Source organism: Capsicum annuum, chromosome 9, assembly GCF_002878395.1.
Source record: "Capsicum annuum cultivar UCD-10X-F1 chromosome 9, UCD10Xv1.1, whole genome shotgun sequence".
NCBI lineage: Eukaryota > Viridiplantae > Streptophyta > Magnoliopsida > Solanales > Solanaceae > Capsicum > Capsicum annuum.
Window position 1 is genome coordinate 189,984,866 of NC_061119.1, and position 18,605 is coordinate 190,003,470.

Below are 18,605 nucleotides of genomic sequence, written 5' to 3' on the forward strand. Positions count from 1 at the left end.
TGTGATTAATTACCTAACGCATGAATCTTTACGAGAAGAAGAAGAAGGCAAAGAAGAGCATTGAAACCTACAAGATCTAAACCTCAATGGTGCTGAAGCAAGTTTATCCAGATATCGATATTTTTAGCAAGTCAAAAAAAGGGCAGTCCGGTGCACTAAAGCTACGCTATGTGCGGTGTCTGGGGAAGGGCTCCACGACAAGGGTGTATCTTACGCAGTCTAACATTACATTTCTGCCAGAGGCTGTTTCCAAGGCTTGAACCCGTAACCTCCTGGTTTCATTTTTGATATTTTGAGAAGCTTGCTCAAAATCTTCTAGATTGGATTGGATCAACAAGAAGCCAACTATTACATCTACGAATATTCATATTATAGTGAGGCCTGTTTTTTTTTACGGGACTAAAGTTGTTACTAAGATTACTAGCTTTTAGTAGTTTGAATTTGAATAACTTTTTCGATTAGGGTTCATGTTTGTTTGTGAATTGGCCTTAGTAAGATTACTGTAAAATGAATAAAAGGCTTTTAGATATTAAAAAAATATGATAAATTTATTAATTAGCCGAATATTAATTACCTTATTGTTTTCAACTTGGTTTAATGTGTCTGAATTTCAGTAGTAATATATTGAAGACTAATTATATCACGTGGAGCATAACCTTTTTACTTTCTGAAATACAAACTTAAATATTTTGCAATAGAAGATCGGTGCACTAAAACTTCCGCAATGTACGGGGAATTCGAAGATGGCCAGACCACAAGGATCTAGGATAAAGCTGTTGTGTACAGCAAAATATTTGATCTCTTATATATTTTTAACTTTTTATCGTTTGTTAAGATGATGACACATTCAATTAATAAAATTCTACTTGAAGTGATATTTATATTTAAAAAATATAGTATAAAAATAACTTTATAAAGGGATAAAATAAGAACATTACAAAGTTTAGATAGGAGTTTTTTTTCCTCTTGCAGCTGAAATTTTGATATCGAGAGATTGGAAATCAGCTAAAACTCTTGACAATGTCAATTATTTAATGATCGAGTTGATGATAAAATTAGAAAAGATTTGTGAAATATGGTGGTGACTCGATGAAGACAACACTTGAATGAGCTAGTGAAAATCGTGGATGCACATACGATACAATGGATCTACAAATTAAATCTTACATAGAAACAAGATGTTGCTTAATTTACACGTAATTTTCTTTTTTAACATTAAACACCACGTGCAAAGCACGTGTACTAAACTAGTTACTTAAAAAGACTCAATGTAGAAAAAAATTCTTTATACAACAAAGAATAGTTGTTTGAACTTTTCACTTAATTAATTTAAAAATTAAGGTCTTCTAAAAAATATGGTAATAATAAAATATATGGTAAATTAATATTAACAAATTATCTTCTACTTTTTTTGGATACGTTAAAAAGGAATCTTAAATAAATGATAAAAAGAAAAATAAATCCAGTTAATTGATCCACTTAAGGTTTGATACAAATCAGAGGTCCTATTTTTCTAGAATCAATGAGCAACAATGTTTAAACTATCTATATATGCTAATTGCTGCAGGAAAAATAATTAGGTTTAGGTTTAGAATTCTTCTGACATTTACAAAGTGTTTTGATGCCTAAAACGATAATTACTTTCATTTCTTTAGCTAGTTAATGTTACTTTATTCCTATTTATTTTGTCCAATGCCTCTTCTTTTCACTTCAGATTTTATCACTACTTTTTCTATATTATCAATGTTTGTTAAATATTTTTGACATGTCACTTTTAGGCTCATTAATTTATCCGTAGAAAGAAAGAATTTATGTGCGTTTCGATAAATGTTTGGTAATAGTTTATGCTGAAAATTAAAAAAAATTGAGATATTTTAGATATATTTTTGACACTTCATTTTATTCATAAGTCTTCATAATCCAAATACTAAAATTATTAGTTTATAGAGGGTGTGATATCAAAACATGCAACTATACCTTGCACACACCATTTTTGGGCTCATTAATTCATTCTTAGAAGGTAAGACATTCGGTGTGTTTTGCTAAATATTTGGTGATAGTTTAGATAGGAAACTAAACAAGTCGAGATATTTTAGGGACACTTACGCTATATGTTGTTGAGATTAGAAATTTTGGTAGATATTAATTTTATAACTATTTTTCCGATGAGTATTGAAGGTGAAGTCTAAAATTGTTTCGTCAATTCAAGTTTTTATTGTATATAGAAGAATATTCGGTCAGATTTTGTTTAATCGTATTGTTCTAATATCTATTTTGTTGTAGTTTATGTTTTATTCCTATGAGTGTGTTTGGAAGAGATTATAAGTTGGTCAAAATGGCTTTTAGGAGTCTTTGACAATTTTGAAAATTGCTTAAAAAAAAGCCAATATTGACTTTAAAAAGGCTAAAAATAAGAAATTGATATTTCCTACTTATTTTTTCCTAGCTTATAATCTATTCACAATTAACCAAGTAAATAACTTTTTTGCCCTTATAATTTTCACTTATTCCAAAATGTCCTCTCAGTCTTCACATTTCTCTTGCCCATCTTTTAATTTCAAACTCCAATTTACACAAATACATATAATGTTTAGATAGATGTGTCATTTTCTACTACTATTATATAATGTCAAATATAAAATATTTCACCATTATATCACGATAAATTCAACAATGCAATATAAGAAAATTAAAATAATATTTCAAATATATATATTATTAACATAACCATGAAGAAACAAATAATCTTTTAATTACACTTTAATGATACGAAATCTTAACATAACCATGAAGAAATAAATAATCTTTTAATATATAACTATCTTTTTCAAACACAAACATTCAACACTTAAACTCTTAAAAAATGGTTTTTTAGCGCACAAATTAATAGTCATCCATGAAAATATTTTATATATATATATATATATATTAATTTTAATTTGAATCATTTTAGCAATAAAAATTAATAATAATCAACTCTATATATTATTAACAGCTATAAGGGTATTTCAGAAATTTTGACCAAAAAAGAGTGCTTCAAAGCATTATTTATCAAACACATCAATAACTTTTTTTCAGTTTCAGCACTTTTATGCAAACACTTAACTGCTTATTTTTAAAATTAGTTCAGCACTTTTAAAGAACTTTTTTTCAACTACTTTTTTTCAGCCTATCCAAACGGGCTCTATATGTTGTTTTTTCTGGTTAATAAAGGTGGTAGATGTATGTTCGGGCTTTGACAAATTTGTGTAAAAGTTAGGTTTAATCGTATTGTTCTGATATCTTTATTATCGTATTATTTTCTTGCAGTTTATAGGTAGTAGATCAACGTTCCTTAGAGCTTTAAAAAATTTGTGTAAAGATTAGATTTAATGACATTTCTCTTCTACATGTTTAGTGACAAGTTGCATGATTTCATTCACCAGACAATCTTTTAAAAGTTTTCTCATTCCCTTAGATTTATGGATCTAAAGATTATTTTCTATTACACTTGAATGTCAAGCTCAGGTCTCTTACGTCAACTTCATAACAATGGTATATATAGAACAATAATTTTTCCTTCACTTTCTGTCTTGCCCTTTTATTTATGCTCTTTTTTCTCGTATCTGGTTATGTCCTTTGTTTATGAAGGTGGATAGAATAATTTTAAGTTTTCTTCCGTGGAAATTTTGTTTGAATCAATCATATGAAATTTAATATTCCTAATTTATTTTTTATGTATTTTTTGGTAAGATTTGATATAAATGTAGAGACAGATTAAACAAATTCTAGCTTTATATTTCATGTCACATTGATTTAGATGAACCTGATATAGACAAGCTTGCATCGGCCACTCCATGAGGTAAATCTCTTAAATGGCATAAAAAAAAAAAAATTATGTATTTCTTTCGTAGAGTTATATGAATTCAATATCGGCAAGTGCATCCATCACTGAACGCTCTACTATGTCAGTACTCCTCTGTTTACTAGCTATATCTCTTCGAAGTTTAGGGGAACCTTAAAGTATGTCCATCGTGAGTGGCTTGATCACTGGCGTGCTGTCAAGGTACTTTAATTTTTCAGCCTTTTCAATCAGCTCAAAAGTTTTGACATTCTACTACTCTGTCTATTATTTGCTATGCTTTATTCTACCTCTGTCTCTCAAGCTGTCGTGTTACGTGTTGCTTGAGACAAGTGTCTTCTGGAGACAATCTGCCTGTCTCCACGAGGTAAGGATAAGACTTGCATACATACTACCCTCCTCAGCCCCGCTTATGGAAATATATTAGGTATGTTGTTGTTTGTGTCCGTAAGAGCTAAATATTAGAATGCTGGTAAGGCTTTAAACCAACAATCCAGCACTAGTTGCACGTATTGATGCTGGTAACCTATTGGCAGAGGCGGAGCCAGCCCTCTTTAGGGGTTCGTCCGAACTCCTTCCACAAAAAATATACTATTTATACATGATTAAAATTATTTTTTATATGATTATAGTAGGTGTTGAACCCCTTTTGATTTAGTTTTCTTTGAATATTGAACCCCCTTATTTGAAATCCTGCCTCTGCCTATTGGTTTAAGAGTTTTTTTAATTTCCTGTACATTTTAATTTATTCATGAAAAATGTATTTGCGGTCTCCATATTAACTTAGGAAAAGTGTCATATAATTATTTATATAACATAAATTCTATATTTTGACAGGTTTAAAAGATGCTCAACTACTTTGAATTATAGTAATAATGGGTCAATGTAGTATAATAATATTTATATTTTCATTTAAATATATGTTACATCTATCTCAATGTCAATTGATAAGACAGATATTTATTTTTATTCTAATTTTATACAAAATTACAAAAATGTAAACTTAAAATTCACGTGCTAGTTGTATAAATAATATAGGAACATGTATATATGATGCACAAATAGTTATATAGTGTATATGTAATGTATTGATATCGTATAAATAGTTAGTGTGTATGTAATGTTTCGATATTGTATAAATAATGTATAAACATATATATATGATGTACAAATAGTTACGCAGTGTATATGTAATATATCGATATTGTATAAATATGTATTAATATTGTATCAATAGTTATATACAGTATCGACATTGTATAAATTGTGTATAAGCATGTACTAACAGTGGTTAAATAGTATTTAGTTGTATATCGATATTGTATAAATAGGTATGTAATGTATTGACATTGTATCAACGGTGTGTAATCGTATATCAATATTATAAATAATTATATAATGTACCGATATTGGTACTTATTTGACTATCATGCGTTCCCATCTTACTAAATAAAGTATAAGCAAAAAATAATAAAACAACATAAATATTTATTTTTTTCACAAAAAAAGAAAGTGAAACAATGAGAAAAAAAAATAGCAACAAAAAAAATTTAAACAACGAAAAGCTGTTTTTAAATAACATAAGAAGAAAAAGTTTTTTTTAATTAAAAATAAAATGGCCAAATGGCTAATGGCCAAACATTTAGGTAAATGAGAGCTTTCTGTACCAATTGGCCGACCGGTCATTTTTAGTAATAACTTTGGCCGATTGGCCATTTTAAGTCAAAAACATGTGGGTTAGTTTTTGTGTAAAAAAATTTTCTAATGAATATTTTGCGTAAATTTTTATCAATTTAATCTAATTTAGCTTTAAAAATTTTACTTATTTTTTTGTGTGTGTGAGTACGGTTTGGGGGGGGAGTGTTGGAGGGGAAACCTAAAACCCTACTCCTACGTATTTATATTTATATCAATAATCTATAATCTTTACCCATATCTATATCTATCTATATTTATATGTCTAATCTATATCTATAATCTATGTCTATATCTATATCTATAATTTATAATATATTAAAAGTTTGTAGACCCTTAGAAAAGTGATTTTTCATTAAAACTCTCCGTAGCAAAAAAATATCGTATTTTTACTATTTTTCTTCAATTATTATTGATTATATTTATAATATGACTCCTAAAATATATGGGTTCAGAATTTTAAAAGGTTTCACACTTTCTAAAATTAGGAGTCCTAAAATTTTATGTTATATTAATAAGTAGTGTAAAAATCAATCTTACTGCATGTAGTAAATATAAATGTCGATGTTGCTTGAGGAAATGCAATGAAAACATATCAAAATAGGACCTTTTTGCCTTTTTATATATTTCCTCTACATAACGTTAAAAATTGTCAGAGAGGTCGAAGCACTAAGTAAAACATGTTCTAACTAAATACTAACAAACTACGCAAAATAACTTAATCAACACCATATTAAAAAATCTTGATGAGAATTGTATTTTCGCGAAAGAACTAAAGCTTGTCCATAGAGGTTGGATGTAGTACGGCAGCGAAGTTATCATCGTTGATCACCTCTCCAATTGAAAGTTGGTTAGAAGTCTTCTTCCTTTTCAAAATCGCCTTAGAGAAGTCTTTTTCACACTTTTTCTGCAAACAAAAAGGAAGAATCACAACAACCTTTTTTTTTTACATATTTGCAGGTTAGACAATGATAACGTATATAAGCCTCAAATTTTTGAAGTTAAAGCATGCCATAATGATATAAAACAACCATAATGAAATGTCAAAAGACCTAATCAAGCAATTGAATGTTGCTTCTCTCGTCCATTGCACAGATTTATCAATCTCACACAAGAAAAATCAAAACTTACCAACAGTAATTCTGAAGAAAAAAACTACCCATAACTTTTTCAGAAAAAAGAAACTTTACCAACATTAATCTCTATATATTTTAATCTTACCATATATTTTAGAAATTATATAAATATTTAGTCACTAAATATTTTCAAACATTAAGAATAAGAAAATTTATAGGAGCACCAACAAACATTTACGGTTATATTTATTACTTTCTGCTTAGTCTTTTTCTGTTATCACTTAAATAGTTGATTTATGTAGAAAGTAATTGGTCTTATTTCTATGACAAAGAATAATAAAATTCTATATTTTCTATGGACCTTTTTTTTTATTTTTAATTAATTTAGAACTCCTATTTATTGAAGGAAAACTTGATGATAAGTATAAGAACTAAGTATAGGTAAGAAGTCACTTTTGTTTTGGAATTTATCTAGATTTAGTGTTAAATTTATCGTGCATATTTATTAAACAAAGTCGTCGAAACTCTTTCACACAGGACTTGTCTTGTATTTGGCACTCTCAAACGACAAACCCTAAAACTTTGATGTTGACATGTTCGTTCCAGCAAGGAAAATTTCTAATTTCTTAAAGTAGAGCAGAGTGAAGGGGACAAGAACCATATTCCTGCAGATGCAACACCGGTTCTTAATTATGAGCAGAGAATCTATAGATTTTGGTTGAAATAAGGCCTTAGTTTCTTCTCACAAAGATAAAGAGATTATTTCTGAATAATTCCAACTCAGATTTAGTTGAGTTTGTATAATTGTACCATCAAATTATTTACAATGATAGTAAATTCGATATTCTAGTCTACTTATCTATGGTAGAAAATTCTTAATTATTGTACTTTGATTTAAGTTCATAGATATATCAACGCATTATATTTATATACTTTTTTGCTGCTAATGATTTTGTCGGATAAATTTTATTTCTTAGAGAATCAACTCGAACAAGCTCGATTTGTATGAAATTATAATGCGGAAATAATCATCTTAATTTTTTTTAATCATCAAAGTAGATCTATTTAGTTGAGCCTCATAAAAATATAATAATATCAAAAACTAAGAAAAACTAATATTTATTATTGGAGATTAATTGGGAGGACATGGCTACATGCAATAGAATTCTTTGGTGTCTCACTTCATGTTCCAAATTGAGAACTCTCACTTCTACAGCGTCTGTACACTTTAGCACTTCTACGCATGGTCAAGCGAATGTGTGGCATTTTTCTTGACAAGCATTTGCCTCTGCATTGCCCATGATAAACAACACCAAAAGAAATACAACTCTAAATAAAGACAGAGTTTTTCATCATTTTTTCTTCTCTTCAAAAGGTATGTAAACTCTAGGGTATTAGGTTTTTTGATATTCTTAAATTGGGTATATTCTCTATTGTCATTTTATACTTAGTTCTTATACTTGTCATCAAGTTTTCCTTCAATATTTAAGAGTTCTAAAACTAATTAAAAATAAATAAAGGTCCATAGAAAATATAGAATTTTATTATTTTTTGTCATAGAAATACTACCAATTACTTTCTACATAAATCAACTATTTAAGAAAAAAAAGAATAGAAAAAGACTAAGTAGAAAGTAATAAATAAAGTTGTAAATGTTGATCAGCACTCCTATAATTTTTTTAATTCTTAATGTTTGCAAATATTTATTGACTAAATATCTATAAAAATTTTAAAATATATGTAAGAATAAAATATATAGAGGATTAATATTGGTAAAGTTTTTTCTTTTTTTGAAAAAGTTGTTGGTAGATTTTTTTTTTCAGAATTAGTGTTGGTAAGTCTTGATTGTTCTTATGTGAGATTGATAAATCTGTGCAATGGACGAGGGAAGCAACATTCAATTGTTTGATTAGGTCTTGAATTTTGACATTCCATTATGGATTGTTTTATATCATTATGACATGCTTTATCTTCGAAGATTTCAGGCTTATATACGTTATCATTGTCTAACCTGCAAAAAAGTAAGAAAGTTTGTTGTTATTTTTCCTTTTTGGTAGCAGGAAAAATATGAAAAAGAATTCTCTATGGTGATTTTGAAAAGGAAGAAGCCTTCTAATCAACTTGCAATTGAAGAGGTGATAAACGATGATAACTTTGTTGTCGAACTACATCCAACCTCTATGGAGAAGCGTCAGTTCTCCCTTGAAAATACAATTCTCATCAAGGTTTTTTAACTTGGCGTTGATTAAGTTATTCTGCATATTTTATTAGTATTTACCTAGAATATGTTTTACTTAGTGCTTCGGCCTCTCTGAAATTTTTTTAACATTATGTAGAGGAAATATATAAAGAGGCAAAAAAAACTCCTATTTTGATATGTTTTCATTGCATTTTTTTCAAGGAACATCGATATTTACATTTACTACATGCAATAAGATTGACTTTTGCTCTACTTATTAATATAATTACTCCATTTAGTGTTAGAAAAAAAAAAAAGATTCAGCTTCTTTCTAGGAATTTGTTAAATAAGAATGCTTTAGAAATTTATTAAATAAGACTGCTTTAGAAATTTATTAAATAAGACTACATTTTGAAATAGTTACTGCTTAGAATATTTTGTTATGCTTTCACTTCTATCACTTTCTTAGGAGTAGCCGAGGGTCTATCGGCCATCTTTCTACCTATAAGGTAGAGTTAAGGTCGCATCCACTCTACCTTCCCTTGTATATGTCATTGCTATTGTTGAGACTACTTTTTGAAAGGCAAGTTTGTGTCAATCTCTTTACTTTTGATACTTACTATGTGTAGTTAATGAAGACGTATTCATAATTCTCCCAATGAACTCAAATTTCTACGTAAGCAGTTAAGCAACTGATAGTAATTTCAAAACTTGGTGCTTTGCACATATCTTGTGGCACTATTAAGGTGTTTCTTATTGAGCATGATAAGTTTCTGCTTCCTGACATCCCCAACTTCTATGAGGCATTTATTATGCAAGTTGCTCTATGTTCATTTTGGTACATTCATCGATATGTGGCAACACATTAGAGAAAGTAAAAAGGTGATTGAGTCCTATTAAAGACATAAAGAAAGAAGTGCTTCTAGAGAAACACAAGTTGGTGAAGATAGCCATGCTGCCGGCGTTTGTGAATAGTAATGGATCATATTATTTTTTTCTTTTATCATTTAGTTCACCAACTTTGAGTATTGATTCTCGATTTCCAGCTTATCCAAAGGAAATAACCAGAAGTAATCCATTGTCTAATTATAACTTTCACTTGATTGCTACTCTCTTTTTGTTTCTTATTTCGTTTCGGCTTGTTTTTTACGATTTTTATTTTACTAAAAGTTTCAAAAAGTCTTGTAACTAAGCAATGATGCTCATTTTTGGCAATATGTAGATTACTCAGTTTCTTGACTCTTTATCCTTCTTGTTTTATTTATTTTGTACACAAGCCTATATGAGCAGAACTAAAAAGATGAGCCAATATAACAAGTGACAGTAAATACATGATTTAAAATACGTGGATTCTACTTCCTAATTTTCTATAATGATAACGTATATATTGACAATAACTAAGTTAATAATCAAATATTTTAATGTATATAAGATTTAAAGTTATTGAATTTCTGTGAACCCGTACACAACATTAGAGGAGAATTCATGCAAATGGTTTTTTGGTTTGTTAATGGGTTAAAAAGGGGGGATGGGGTTAGGTAAAAAGGGATGGAGTAAGTAAAAATAAAGGAGATTTAAATTGGGGTTGTAGTTGAGTTTGAACAACGAACTATTAGGTTTGGATCAATTTAGTAGGAACTAAAGGCACTCATCCATTAAGGAGACATTTGGTGTGAGATATAATTAAGGAGACGTTTGGTGTGAGGTATAAGGTATAATAATCTAGAATAAAATGCAGGATTATTTTATCATGCGCTTGGTTGGATGTATTATGTAATCTCGGAGTTATTTATTCCACCATTTATAATACTAGGGCAAACATAGACTCATAATTACTCTATTTAGCCTAAGTTTCAATTAATTACAATTCATAGCCTCCTCTTGCCTATTAATTATTCCTAATTACAATTCATAGTCTCTCTCATTTATTTTCTCTCTTTTTCTATTTTCTATTATTCTCTTTTTTTTCCTTTTTCGGTTTTTTTCTTCAGCTTTTCTTTTCCTTTTTTTGTTGTTTTCTCTTTATTTTTTCTTTTTTCACTTTTTTATTTTTATTTTATTTTTTATTAATTTTTTTTATCTTTTTCTTTTTTTTCCTTTTCATTTTTCTCCTCTCTTTTTTTCTTCTTTTATTTTGTATTTTTTCTCTATTTTCTATTACTCTTCTTCTTTTTCTTTCATTTTTTCTCTTTTTTTTCTTTTTTTTCCATTTTAATTTTTCTTCTTCTTTTCATTTGTGCGAACTAACAAACACATACAAGTACGAACTAGAAAATACAACTACAAATGTGAACTATAACACATAAATACAAGTGCGAACTATAAATTACAAATTCAAATGCGAACTATAACATATAAATACAAGTGTGAACTATAAAATACAAATACAAATGTGAACTATAACATATAAATACAAGTTTGAATTATCATTTGTATTTTTTAATTATTGAAAAGGAATGATTGATTTTCTTTCTACGAATACTTGTTTGTATTATTGATACGAGTTGTATTTCTTTATACAAATAAATACAACTTAAATTTTTATACAAATACTATATATATAAATACATATTGTATTTGTATTTGTAAAATCATCTGTTTCGTTTGTTTGTCATTGTATTTGTGTCAAGTGATATTTGTTTATTTACAAATATGAATGATAATTTTGATATACAAATACAAAACATTGCATTTGTATCAAATGATACATTACATATTTATATATTTTAGAATCAAGAAAATACAATTAATGCATTTACTTATTTGTATACAAATACAAATGATAAATTGTACATAATCACGGCTAAATACAATATGCAATCAACTTACAAATACAAAAATAAAATAATTTTTTAAAAATAAAAAGGTATCGACGAAAATAGAATACAAATACAAGTATAATCCAAATATAATCTAAATATACAAACACAGTAAAACCATAATATAAATATAATCCAATATAATATGCAATCAATTATAAAATACAAATACAAAATAGTTCTTTAAAATAAAAGTCTGAATTATATAAAATATAAATGATGGCGCAAACTAACAAATACAAATACAAGTGCGAACTATTAAATACAAATACAAATGTGAACTATAAAATATAAATACAAGTGTGAACTTTAAAATACAAATACAGTTGTATCAATGAATAATAAAATATAAATGACAGTGTGACTACAAATACGATAAATAATTGTGGTATTTACGTTATCATCCATGACTTGTGCTTGATTAGTCATATTTTTTAAAAATACAAAAATTATAAAATAGAATAAAAAATGATAAAGAAAATAAGTACAAAAATAAAAATAAAAAAGAATCAAAGAAGAAAATAACAGAAGAAAGAGAAATAGAAGTTAGAGATTAAAGAGAAAAAACAAAAAAAAAAAAGAAACGAAAAAATAAAAATAGGAAAAAATGGAAAAAAGAAGAAGAAAAAACAGAAAAACACGAAAAAGAAAAAATATATATAAAAAGATAATAGTAGTGTTAAGCAATCAACGATATAAGCGTAATTGAGATTTTTTTCTTTTTAAAAATATTGAATTACATTTTTGGCATGACTAAATAGGGACTGTATTCATATTTTAAATATATAGTATTTGTAAAACCGAATAAAGCGGGCGTAAATAGAATACAAAGGCTATAAATGGTAATTATGTAAAATGTGGCTATGAAAGGTGGATTTTATAGCAAAGTGCTGCTATTTTTGAAAGATCCCCTTTATACTATAGTAAGGACAACTAATCCCATAATAAATAACCTCGGGATAATGTGTTTTCAGCCAATCAACCCCAAATGGCATAAAAGTCCCATTTTTATCCGAGCAAGGACTTAAAACTGTTTAATTTCTAAAAGAGGAGGAAATCACTCTTCGTCAAATAGTAAAAACGTAACTTCCTATTTTTATATATCTCCTCAATCATGAACCTATTGATTAAATGTATTTTTTTAATCTTTTTAATAACTGAATAAAAATTCAAAATAGTCAAACTAATGAATTTTGACTATCAAAAGTCTTAAGCAATTGAAAAAAAAAAATTCTTCCATATATCTAGAATTCACATTATTTTAGCAAAAAATGTTAGGTCATGTACATAGTAGTAAATTTTGCTATAACTTTTCCATTGAGGCAAAATGTCACAAAAATTAATTATATGTTATTGATATTTATTTATATCACTTAAATAAATATAACAGTGTCAATTGTTATTTTAATAAATTTGTTATATACAACTTTATTGATTAACACGAAATACACGTGCAACGCATGTTAGAAAATTGAAAGAAGTTTGAAGGAGATTGCGGAAAAATTGAATGATTATATGAATGAATGAATGAATGAATGAATGAATTGAATGGACTCAATATTCTAAATTGAGCAATTGAATGAACGAATGATTTAGATTGAATATTATGAATTGAATGAGTATTGGATCTTGATTGATTCAATAATAAAACTAAATTCTTATTGAATTATTGAATAAAGAAAACTGAGGTACAATGTCCTATTTATACAAGTATCGAAATAAAATAAACCTAATTAAAACCCAACAATAAACCGAATTCAAATAATCTAAATAAGGTAGAATTCTAAATAAGGTACAAAATAATAATGAGATACACTCCTAAATAAGGTACAAGATATTAAAGATTTATACTAAGATTTATCTAGGATGTACAAAAAGAATAAAATAATATATAAGAATTTTCTAATTTTGGGCCAAAATCACATGTTGAGGCAGCTTAAATAAGGTTGGCCCAAGTTATGTACTGTAGCAGATGAATATGTAGTGAGATGAAACAGGTGGCCAATCCGGTTCAATAAAGAAATACAACAATATTTCAATATCTCCCTCAATTTGGAGGGTACGAAAGAACCCCCAACTTGCGCAACATAGTGTGAAGAAGAGGATAGAGCTTTGTGATGAATATGATGAAACTAAGAAAAAAATAAAAAATTATATTTAATATCAACCATGCATATGATATGACTGAAGCAGTTGGCCCAATGATATCACCAGTTAAATGTACTAATGTGATTTGATATATATATATATATATATATATATATATATAAAGAGTTAAAAAATGGTGTCCGAAGAAGTTATTCTTGATGATGAAAATCTTGAGGAAAAAAGAATAAATTGAATGAATGATAATTATAAAAAAAAAAAAAAAAAAAAAAAAAAACCACCTTCAAAAAAATTGAATATTTTGGAAAATAATAGAAAGAGAAAGAGGAATTGTGTTGTTTTTGGGATGAATTGATGAGTGAAGATGAACAGGATCAGGAGTATTTACCAGGGCCCTAAATAAAATTTTAGATATAAAAAATATAATAATTTAAAACACAATCTAACAATGAAGACAATCCCTAAAATTATAAAAGATAAAATTATAAAAAAAGAGAAAATACAACCACAATGAATGAATCTCTGATTTTAAAAAAATGAAGGGAGAAAAGGATTGATGATATTGATAATTGATGAGGTAGACTTGTTCCATACATTGTGAATACTACCAAGATGAATGATTTAGTAGTAGATTTATTCTATCTTGAATACTATCAAGACGATGATGATAATAATAATGAGAGAGAGAGAGAGAGAGTGACAAGTGCAATCACCATGAATGGACCATGTCAGTTGACATGTTCCAAACATAGTGAATCAGAAAGTCGAAAAGTGTTTCTTCATATTGAATAAAACACAAAAAATTGTTACAAGATCGAAATTAACCTTTCTTTGATACCATGTTAGAAAATTAAAAGAAGTTTGAAGGAGATTGGGGAAAATTGAATGATAATATGAATGAATAAATCGAATTGACTCAATATTCTGAATTGAATGAACGAATGATTTAGATTGAATATTATGAATTGAATGACTATTGGATCTTGATTGATTCAATAATAAAACTGAATGCTTATTGAATTATTGAATGAATAAAACTAAGGTACAATGTCCTATTTATACATGTACTAAAATAAAATAAACCTAATTAAAACCCAACATTAAAGCGAATTCAAAAAATCTAAATAAGATAGAAGTCTAAATAAGGTACAAAATAATAATGAGATACACTCCTAAATAAGTTAAGATACACTCCTAAATAAGCTGCAAGATATTAGAGATTTATACTAAATATTTATGTAGGATGTATAAAATAAATAAAATAATATATAAAAAAATTTTAATTTTGGGGCTAAATAAACATGTTAAGGTGATCGAAATCAAGACTGGCCCAAGTTATATACTACAATAGATGAATCTATAGTGAGATGAAATAGGTGAATCAATCCTCTCCAATGAACATATACAATAATATTTCAATAACGACCTACTTGTAAAAGCATATACATGTGGATAGGCCCAAAAAAAAAAAATTGTTCCAATTTTATTGCGGAAAGCAAAAAAATAGTAAAGGAACTTGGATAAAGTAAATCCTTAATTTTCCTATTAATAAGCTCACAAACTTGGGGCTTTGAGTTGTAGGTGACAAAAGAGTTTTAAAATGAGATATAGGTGACACAAGTCTTAATTATTGAGTGGAGGTGACAATTACTTTATTATGGATTAAGAAAGTTTGGTAAGTTTGAGAATAGCCAAGAAGTTTTTAAATTTACACTTTGCTCCAAATAGTTACCTAATATAATGGAAAATGGAGGGAAAAAAAGACATCTTTCTCTCTCTTCTCATCCATCGTTGTTTTCTCTCTCTTAGCAATTTTTGTTGTTCATTGTTGCTGCTGCTTTATTCATCATCTTCTGCTTCATTATCATCACCTTCTACTTCATTATCACCTTCATCTTCTTCTTGTTGACCATTGTCGTAGTTGTTGTTGTTGTTACCTCTACTGTTGCTATTTGACCAATTTCTCAGATCAAATTTTATTTCGTACATCACTTTCTACTTTGGCATTACTTCATAGAAGACTTCGATAAGTCAAATTATGATTTTTAGTTGAATTTGTCATCTGGGTAACTGCTATTGTATTTTTTTTTAAACAATAGATAGCATGCAAAAATGAATGCAACATAAAAGCCATCTATTTCAAAGGAAGACGTATATGTTGAATTCATGTTTATGGTTCTATAGTGCCGTAACATGAATCGAATAAATAGCTTATCTGTTGCAACATATGACCCATCTGTTGAAACAAATTAGTTATCTGGTGCAACATGATAAAAATCTATTGCAACAGATTAGTAACCTGTTGCAACAGAATCTGAACTCGATTCCAACAGACGTGTTGTTTGTTACAACAGGGTGAATATCTATTGCAACAAATTATTAACCTATTGAAATAGAACCTGAACTCGATTCCAACGGACGGTAAATATCTGTTGCAACATATTAGTAACCTGTTGCTATAGAACCTGACCTTGATTCCAACAGATCATTATCTATTGCAACATGTCACTTATCTGTTAGAATCATCTTAAAAGGTACCTCAGTATTGTAACATCCATCCCAACAAGTGCTTCATCTGTTGCAACAGATATATAATTTGTTGCAACATATGATTTACTTATTACAATAGATGACTCATCTGTTGAAATCAACTTCAGGAGCGTAACATGAATCTCAACAGGTAAGTAATCTGTTGCGACTGATTACACATCTGTTGGGATTCATTTACGGCACTATGAAATCACTATTAACTTTTTTTAACAAATGACTTTATTAAGGTACCACTATTGGAAGGATCAATAATAATAGGGGTGGATTGTCATGGTCAATGGATTGAGAAGAGCAATCGATATGTACGGCATTGGAATGAGGGTAAAATGCTAGAGATGATAGCTATGACAGTCCAAAGTGATGTTTCGTATAATTATTTTGTGAACTTAATCATCAGTTATTATGGACTAAATTGTTAATCAGAAAAACTCATCATCAACTACATGCACAACTCCATTAAAAATTAGAGGATACTGCCTTTCAAGATAACCGATTAGGTTCAACTGCATGCATATCTTAGTGATTCATATAGTCTGGTGTTAAGGGTGTACATGGTTGAAAAGACGAAAGATAATGAGAATCAGAACGTAGAAGAATAACAACAACACGACATCTTTGATGATAGGTTGAATGATCTCCACATGAATATTCCATATGATGATCAAATACCTATGCCCATTGATGCGACCAATACGATGGGTAGTTTTTCTCAATTGACACAGTTTGGAAATCTTTAAGATGATGGGACCAAATTTTTTATTGGAATGTCATTCAAGGACAAGAATAAACTATCTACCACTTTATTTATTTCTTGCTTGAAAAAAGATTTCAGAATAAAGAAAGTGATTAATTTGAGCAATGACTTTTACTTCAAATATGCTAATCTGAACTGCAAATAGTGGTTGAGAGCGGTGAAGTATGCAAGTTCTGACAGATTCGTCATTCATAAATATGAAAAGCATCACACATGGTTCGGAGCACATCTCGGGCCAAAATCCTCACGCCATGGCAAAGGTCCTCGGTGAATATTTCAGAAGTAGTTTCCCCGATGGAAAAGGCCCTTCAACAAGGGTTATGGCCAATCAACTCCTTACAAAATTTGGAGTCCTAGTCAGTTATTGGAAGATATATATGGCCATGAGGATTGCCAAGGACTTGGTTAGGGGGACACACGAGCATGGGTATGCAGTCCTGGATGCCTACCATTACATGATTGAGTCTATAAATCCCAGAAGTAAGATGGCATTACATGTTGATAAAAATGGAAGGTTCATATAATGCCCCGAGAAAATACACCTCGGACGCTACACGGTGCTTGCAACCTTGAAGGACCACAAGCTAACCCGTGTATGATATCTATTATGAGCACTGAACAATAATACTAAAATAATTGCATAATAATAGGTTGAAATGCCTAAGGTTCAAAACATCTAACATACTGATAATGAATAATAACATCTAAATCTGAAATACTGTCTAAAAATCTAGTCTGAAAAGCTTCTAACTGAAATTGTCTGAAAGTGGAGTTGATGGGAAACTCCCCCAACTAACTCCATCTACTAAAATACTGCTAAGCTGAAGCACTAAAATAAAAGCATATCCTCGATAGATGAGGACTCACTACTAAATTTGCTACTATTGGCTGAATCTAGCTAAGTGCGATTAGGAACTTAAGCATCTGAACCTATGATATAAAACATCATAGCGCAAGAAATAGGTATACAATCAGTACGTGGGAATGTACTTGTATGCTAAATGAGGTAAGGCTGAATGCATGGGTTCATATGCATGAATAATTACTAACTAAATGATATGCAAGAGTTGGATAGCATATATGGAGGATTTGTAACTACTGAACGTACTGTGCATGCTGTAACCAAGTATACTAGAACTAAATCTGATAACTAATAATTGAATATACTGATAATCTGAGATCACTGATAATCAAAATTACTAATAACTGAGTGACTGTATCTGACAGTCCTGATTCTGTAGAACTGAAATGAGTTCTACTCTGAGGACTGAGACTGAAACTGAAACTATAGGAGAAAATTATCTAACCGATGTGCCCCAATCTAAACTAATAGGGGTCCAATCTATAATCATAATTGTAAGGGTGCCAGTACCACGCCACGGGTAAAGACAAGATGAAGAGTAACCCTCTACTGGCAGGTTCCCTAAATGAGAACAGTGGTACCCTCTATTGGCAGGTAGAGTACTTTATTAACCCTCAACTGGCAGGTTTGATGTCTCAACCTATGCTGGCTACATAGTTCTGGAATGCAAGGATTACTTCTAAGGATCATACCTTCTGCTAGTAGGTGAGCCCTCATCCTTGG